This window comes from Mobula birostris, chromosome 8, assembly GCF_030028105.1.
Source record: "Mobula birostris isolate sMobBir1 chromosome 8, sMobBir1.hap1, whole genome shotgun sequence".
NCBI lineage: Eukaryota > Metazoa > Chordata > Chondrichthyes > Myliobatiformes > Myliobatidae > Mobula > Mobula birostris.
In genome coordinates this window covers 92,818,186-92,826,328 of record NC_092377.1, presented here as the reverse complement: position 1 = coordinate 92,826,328, position 8,143 = coordinate 92,818,186, and positions in this window count along the sequence as shown.

Sequence of the window (8,143 nt, the reverse complement as noted above, 5' to 3'; positions counted from 1 at the left end):
GCCGTCTTCTTTCAACTGCCTGCCTGCAAGAACAGCCATACTCTGCAGCAGTGTCTGCGTTTGTGACAGGCCCCGTTCCCCGACCTCCTTAGGCGCAGCTCCCGAGGCCTGTTCCCAGTAGAAATCCCACATGAGAGTCTTGTCAAGCTGGAACACAAGAATGTTCCTCTGGGCCATACCCCTCGCAATCAATGAGGTACTGAACACTGCCCACACCTGGCAAATTGCCAGGACACTCTGCATGGAATAGGCCAAGGACCCATCCACCAAGTGGGAAGGAGTGAAGAGGGTGGGTAGGATCCTAATCAGGAGCAAGGGAGGAGGAATTTACCGGCTTGAGCTGGGAAACATGAATCTTATGGGTGATGGTAGGTGCAGAGTGCAGACTATAGGAGGCTTTGATGATAGCAATCTCTACTACAATTGGTCTCATGTAGTGTGGGGACAACCTGCGGCTCTCTACTCCCAATGGAAAATCTCTAAACACCACCCAGACTTTCTCCCCTGGCTCGAGAGGCCTTACCTGTCAGCGGAACCTATCAGCCTGTGGGGCATATTATTTCTGGGTGCACAGCGGAGAAACCCTGGCCCATCTTCATGTGTGCTTGTAGCTCTGGGCCAACTGTTCAGCAGCAGGGACTCCCACATCAACCTCTTGGTCAGGGAAATATTGTGACTGGAATCCCTTTAATGTCCAAAGGGGGACATGGCAGTGGAGGATAACTGGAGGTTATTGTGGGCAATCTCTGCCTAAACCAATTGGGAGCTCCAGGTTGTGGGGTTCGAAGAGACAAGACAGTGCAGGATTGTCTCCAGCTCCTCATTCACTCTGTCAGTCTGGTAATTAGATTAGGGATGAGAGGTTTGCTGTGCCTTCCAAAAAGAGAACAGAAAGCCTTCCAAAAACAGGACTTAAACTGTGGTCCTCGATCAGAAGCTACGTCCTGAGGGAAGCTGGGTAGCCTGAACACATGTTGAACCATAAGGGTGGCGTTGTCACGAGCCGATGAGAACTTGGGGAGAGCAATGAAGTGGGCTGCTGTCACGGTGTGCACTGACAGATGACTGACCAGAGGTGAAAAGGAATGACATACTCCCATGTTGAGACAGTAACAAAGGTTTATTCATAGGAATTCCAAGCGGAAGATTGGTAGTTTGATCAAGCGACACCGCGAGCCAAATCATTCTCGAAACACACGCAAGGACCCTGTGAGGAGTGCTAATTAGGAGGCTGCTTTAAATAATCGCAGCACGCTGAAAAACCATGCCAGTCACAATAAACCTGACGAGATTACACAGAAAGCACAAGGGCTTAATGACTCTAGATAAGACAACAATTAACAAATACAGGTACTTAGGCCCACAGGACTCATGACAGTACCTCACTTCCTAGTTGACCCAATGGCTCACAGAGTCATGGGGAACTCGAAACAGAGCTGGTAAATTTGAGATAGACCTGATCCTCTCGAGACAGGGCTGGAAAACTCAGGAACTTTGCATATAGCTTGGAAACATAGCATCAGACTCAGAAACATGGAATATTCCTCAGAAGCCTGGAATAGTCCTTGGAAACCTAGAGGTCCAGTTGCTTTAGCAAACCGATCCACAACTACCAGAATGGTAGTGTTACCGTCGTTGGACGCAGACTGGTGATAAGATCCACAGAGATGGGACCAGGGGAGATGTGGCACAGGCAACAGGCAGACAAGATCAGCAGGGCACTGATGTGATGTCTTGTTCTGGGCACGTGGGACAGCTGGAGACAAAGTTGTGGACATCTCGGGACATAGAAAACACCAAAGGCATCTCTTTGTAAATTGCAGGGTTTGTTGAATCCCCAGGTGGCCAAACAGATAGGAAGAGTCTGGAATGCACAGTGGCAAGAAGAAACAGCCATTTGACCTGGATCTGACTGTTGGGCAGCCTTCACCCTTGTTTCTATCCCCCAAACTGCTGGAGCAGCTGTGCACGTATGAAGAAGGATGGGCTCTGGATTGGCTTTGTCCTCAGCGTTGTCAAACTCGCAGGAGAGAGCATTGGCCTTTGTTTTCTTGCTGCTAGGACAGTAGGTGAGGGTGAAATTACACCAGGTGAAGAAGAAAGCTGATGGAAGTTGAGTGTTGTTGTCACAAATGTAGGAAAGGTTATTATGATCAGTCCATATCAAAACAGGGTGCTCTGCTCCCTCCAGTCAGTGTCACAATGCCTTCAGGACCAGAAGTTCTCGGTTTCTGATATCATATTTACCCTCTGCAGGAGTCAATCGACGGAAAAAAAGCAAATGGGTGCAACCAATTATCTACTGAAGGGTGCCGAGAGAGTACGGTTCCAACGCTGACATCAGATGCATTAATCTCAATGAGTTGACGGGATGTGTCTGGATGCTGCAGCACTGGGGCAGTGTGAAGCGTGGCTTCAGCTCTCAGAATGCTTGGTCCGCTTCACTTGTCCACTAGAATCCTGCAGAGGTCTTCTTGGTGAGTGTACTTATGGGAGTCACAATGGAACTGAAGTTTCGAGTGAAACGGCGATAAAAGTTTGCAAACTCCACGAGGCACCTCAATTGTTTGGCTGAAGACGGTCTGGGCCAGTCTGTAAATGCCTGAACTTACAGGAAGGGGTGAGGATGTAGCCCAAGAACACTTATTCTTTGTGGAACTCGCCCTTCTCTGGTTTCTGGAGGGACGGTCTGAGAACCTTCTGGACATGCCAGGCGTGTTCTTGGCCAGAGCGGGAAGGGATAAGGATGGCATCTAAATACACAAATACAAACCGATTCAACATATCCCTGAGCACATCGATGACCAGGGACTGAAAAACATCAGGGGCGTGCCAGACCAAACGGCACTATGAAGCAGCCAGTGGGAAAAGAGTCGGCCCCGAGGAGGGCTAGAACCAGTTAAGACGTCAAAGCTGCGGTGTCATTTGGAGGCAGAGACGTGGCCGCCTTCTTACTGAAGACCTCAATAAGGTCAGCATATTCAGCAAGAACACCAGACAGGTCCACACTAACTGGTGGCTCAGGAGGGGTATGGTAACAGGGGCTTGAGATAGGTCCCCACCCTTTAGAGACCAATCCATCCATGGGTTACGTTGAGATAGCCGGGGATAGCTAAGCACTAGTGGCGGTTCGGGTGACTCAACAAGGAGAGCTGTTCCCTATGGTTACCCTCTAACACAATTGGAGGGGTGCTGTAGAAAGATGAATCCTGCCGGTGCCCAGAGACCGACCATCCAGTGCGTTGACATCGATATTTTTCTCTCAACTGCAGAGTCGGGACTCCCCATATTTGAGCCTGAGGGATATCAATGAGGCTCCCAGCTACCCCGGAGTCAGTAAATAGCAGAAGCTCGTGGGTCTGGGATTCCCACGAGAGGGACATTGGGAAATCAGGGGAAGGTGCCTTCAGGGAAAATCGACCCGTCAGAATTCTCCTTCTACTGACGGGGCTCCTCTTACTGTGCGCTTGGGACACGGTGCCCGGGTGTGTCCTGGAAAACCGCGGTCGAGGCGGTAACCTATTCTTCTGCGCCGATCTCACTCCTCCCGAGATAGGTGCAGCCTTCCCTCCCCCCACCCCCAACAGCGAGGACTCCTCCGCGGACTGTGTACTGGGTGATGAGAGAGAGGGTCGGGGCATTCTCTCCTGGCACCACTCAGTTACCTGGTTGTCTGTGCGGATGGCCGGATTTATCAGGTCATCTAAGCTGTCCTGTTCATCACGCACTGCGATCTCATGCCGGACCTCTGTGCTCAACCCACGCTGGAAAGCAGTGATGAGAGGTTTCTTGTTCCACCCCGTCCCAATCGCAAGTATGCAGGACTTTATGCTAGTCTCTCACTGACACTGCAGGAGAGTACACAATTCCTCGTAATGGTAGGCCAAACACCCTGTTGAACTGGACTACAAAATGCTGGGAAGACTGGGCCGCAGGAGAGCCTTGTTCTCGTAGGGCGTTGAACAGGCTGAGTCGGGGGTGGGGGGTCCATCTGAGATCTACAATGTAATGCACGTAATATCCCTTATTACTGAAACGACCTGACTGGGCTCAGAAAGTCAGCTCACACTGGGTAATAACGTTTCTGCAGCTGTCGGGGTCACTGGAGTAGTTGCCTGGTGGAGGAATGCTCGGTTCTGGTCCAGAAGCAGCCAAGGGAATTTGGGCATTTGTGGCTGAGGCTGATAGACTGCAATCGGGGAGGGGGAGGTGCCGGTGCCGGACACGGCGTTGTCCTGGCTGCCAAATAGCAGCAGTGGGAACAGTAATGGCTGCCGCCAGATTCTGACTGTCTGTTGTAAGTCCCCGAGGCGTTGTTGTGAGTATCTCCCAGCTCGGAATGGGCATGCCCCTCCGAGAGCCATTTCTGCCAACCCAGCCTCGACCAAATTTAATCCCCTCCCCCCAACGTGACCAATGAAATTCAGGGCCGATCTCAGCCGCTGTCTCTCCCCTGCGTACACTTTGAAAGTCAAGTCTTGCTGACGGGAGTTTAGTGATGGCCAAGTGCAGAGGAAAAGAGACAGGCAAGGAATGAACCGAGTTTTAATAAGAACTGTACAGAACGAAGGAAAACAATAAACGCAAGGCCAATAGGGCCGCTAACTAAAAACTCTCAAACTAGCTAAAAACTAATGCCATCATTGCGGCTCGAAAGCAGTGTCTTGAAACTAAATTAATACCGATTCTATCTAAATCACCAATCAACTTTCCCGAAACATGAGCTAAGGTAAACAGGGAGCGTTGTCATCGCTGTGCTTCGATCAAGACTTGACAAGACTGAAACACAAGGAAGAAAATTAAGTACAATCAAAAAGAAAATTTGGCTGGGATGTGTGCATCCTCACGTGCGTGATTGTCGTCTCTTTCGGCTGCCCGCCTGCGGAAGCGCCCCGACTCCGCGGAAATATCCGTGGTTGTGACAAAGTACAAGGGCTGCTTCTATCCTGCTGTTATAAGAATATTGATTGGTTACGATGGATTGTTGACTTCAACTCATTATTATCTTTCACTTCATTGTTCACCTACAGTGCACTCCCTCTGTACCTGTTGCCGTTATTCTACAGTCTGTTATTAGTTTACCCCTTTTCAACTCATCGTATTGTGTAATGATTTAATCTGTATGAGCAGTATGTAAAACAAATATTTCATTGTATCTGGCTGCATGTCACAATAATAAACCGATTTCAATTCCAATTATACAATACAGCGAAGAGAGAGAAAGAAGGGTGCAAAAATTAATCCTTAGTCCGAAAACAAAGACGCAATCAAAGAGAAGCCCATAATAGTGCAAATGGCGGTCTGTGGTGCCCATTGCTAAAGTCGGGTAGGTTTGTTCATGTCAGACGAGTGACTGCAATTGTTGAATTCTGAGGGAACGAACAATCGGTTCGAACAGTTTGGGGGGCTGTTGAGAGGATTTATTGACGTTTCGGAGGGACATCATGGGCTAAGGAAGGACGGTTTCGGTGAAGAAAACTAGGGCGAGGAGCGATTTTTTGACATTATGCTCTCAGGGATTAATAATCTGGAAATTGGAAATGGCAGGCGACGTTCCAGGGGTAGTAAAGTGAGAAACGTTTGCTGATTAGTTTAATCCTGAAAATCTTTATCAGATGGACCATGCTTCAGGATAGTCTCTCAATCAGTTCCACTCAGAAAGGTTGAGATGAAAACACCAGCTTGTGTTTAAATTAAGTCCCCCCCCCCCCCCGCTTTTCTCATTAACAATCCTTATGGAAAGAGAAGTATCTCGGAACGAGATGGGTTTTACTTTTTTTTAAAAATCAGCCGCTTTGTATTTGAATTTTTTTTTCCGCAACAGATTTATACACAGATCCACAATTGAAGAACCAATCAGCCCGGACCCCAACCTTAGACATAAACTGAAGGAATTAAGATGATTTTTGTGGCAACGTCAAAAATTAGGGGTTTATCCGGCAGTGGTGTGTTCAGCAGGAAATTTGCTGGAATTATCCACTGTATGTACTGCAGGGCTCTTGCTATCTGTCCAGATCCACGGTGAAAGTCTGTTCATTTCTCTTTTCAGTGTATTGGAAAATAAACCCACCCCTACAAAATGTTTTTTTGTGTGGATGTGATAATAGTTGAGCTGGAAAATAGAAAGGAAAAGTGGGGTTGAGATATTTAAAAAAAGCCGGGTTCGTTAGTAACCGTCTGCTATTGAATTTAACGAACTAAGTATAACACGCATTTAATACGTACGGACTGAATACAACACGCGTTTAATAAATCTTCAAGATGATAATTTGAAAGTAGTAACGGTGTACAAATGGGCAATTAGCTACAATAAAATTGGGAATCTTTGGGTAACCGACCAATTTCACCTTTTTTTCCAGTGAGCGAAAAGACAGTTTTTCGTAAGGCTACGATTATTAACGAGTTAACTGTTAAAAGATGCTTTAATAAGCATGAGTATTTTTTACTCTGACAATCTGACGGTTAAATCCATCCTGAATGACTTGATAGACGGATGAAGTTTAATCATCGCTAACAAACCACAAATGCTCCGGACATTCAAATGACAATTATCCTAAATGAAAGTTATTATTTCGTTAATCCCGGGGAACAGCTTGTAAAGAGAGATTGAGGTCTCTCCTTTAATAATAGATCGATGTGCGCTCCTCTTCTGGTAATCTTTATCTGAGGGACCTTCTCTTTAATCCGCATGTTTAGCCGAAATGGACCAAATCAAAAGCGATCCGTTCTACGCGGTCCGTGAATCTTAGTTCCAAATCACCTCGCTGGAAAATTGTCGTTTACCAGCAATAACGACTGGCCAACGGCACCCGCCCGCTAACACTTAAACTGGGAGCCGGCCTTTTCAGCGCACCGTTTAATTAGCTGACGTATAATTGACGCCCGCGATTTATTTTCCCGCTCTTTCTTAAGTAATTCGGTCGTCGGTCAGCACCCATCTTTGCGTGGGGGCTGCACCCCTGGGTTTACATCTCAGAGCGCTCCGTCTTTCACTTCAAGGTCCCAAATTCTGGGTCGCCCTATCCAGATAAAAAAACCCTGTTCATCCCATCAAATCCGTTTGGTGATTTAAATACTACCATCAGACAACACTCCTCTATCTTTCACATTTTATAAGTTTCTTTAAAAAACGACTAGATATATACACACTGTGTTTCACCTGGCCGCACAACACGGCGCTTCTGCTGAAGAGAGTGAGAATTGTGCGTTCACATTCGTAATATCATTTTCCCAACAGGTGTAAACGGAGAGTGGAACAGGGAGCGGGGATCTCACTCCTTAACGTTCAGAAGGCATCTCCGTTTCAACGGTGTTGTGCAGAATTTCCCTTTTAATATCAGTGTCAGTCGCACTGCCGAAATAAATAGACTCGATATTCAAAGTATCTGTCAGGTTTTCCATGATACATAGAAGCAGAATTAGGCAATTCGGCCCATCGAGTCTGCTCCGCCATTCCACCTTGGCCAATTTATTTTCCCTCTCAACCCCATTCTCCCGCCTTCACCCCGCAACATTCGACGCCCTGACCAATCAAGAATCTCCAACCTCCGCTTTAAATATCTCTTACTTGTCCTCCACAGCTGTCTGTGGCGATGAATTCCATAGATTTACAACCCTCTTGCTGAAGAAATTCCTCTTCATCTCTGTTCTAAAGGGATGTCTTTGTGTTCTGAGGTTGTGCCCTCTGGTTCTAGACTCTTATAGGAAACATCCTGTCCACGTCCACTCTATCTAGGCCTTTCAAACTTCGATATGTATCATTCTTCTAAACTCCCGCGAGTACAGGCCCAGAGCTATCAACCACAGCTCATACGCTGTTCAGATATAGTTCCTATCAGAGTCCATAGTCTACCGCCCTTGTTGGCTTAACTTTATCACTTCCCAGCGTCTGTAACCATTTCAACTCCCTCTTCTCCATCTGCCTCTCATCCTCTTCACTTGCATTCATTCATCTGTCGCTTGCCAGATTTACTCCACCCCTTCCCCTCACCTCCTCATAGTGACTATCTCTCCTCTATCTCTCAGTCCAGAGAGGAAGGTTCTGTAAATGTACAGTACTGCCCATTTCCTTCCACAGATGCCGCCTGTTCCACTGAGTTCTTCCAGCAGTTTGATTCGGGTATTTTTCCCGCTCCAGATTCCA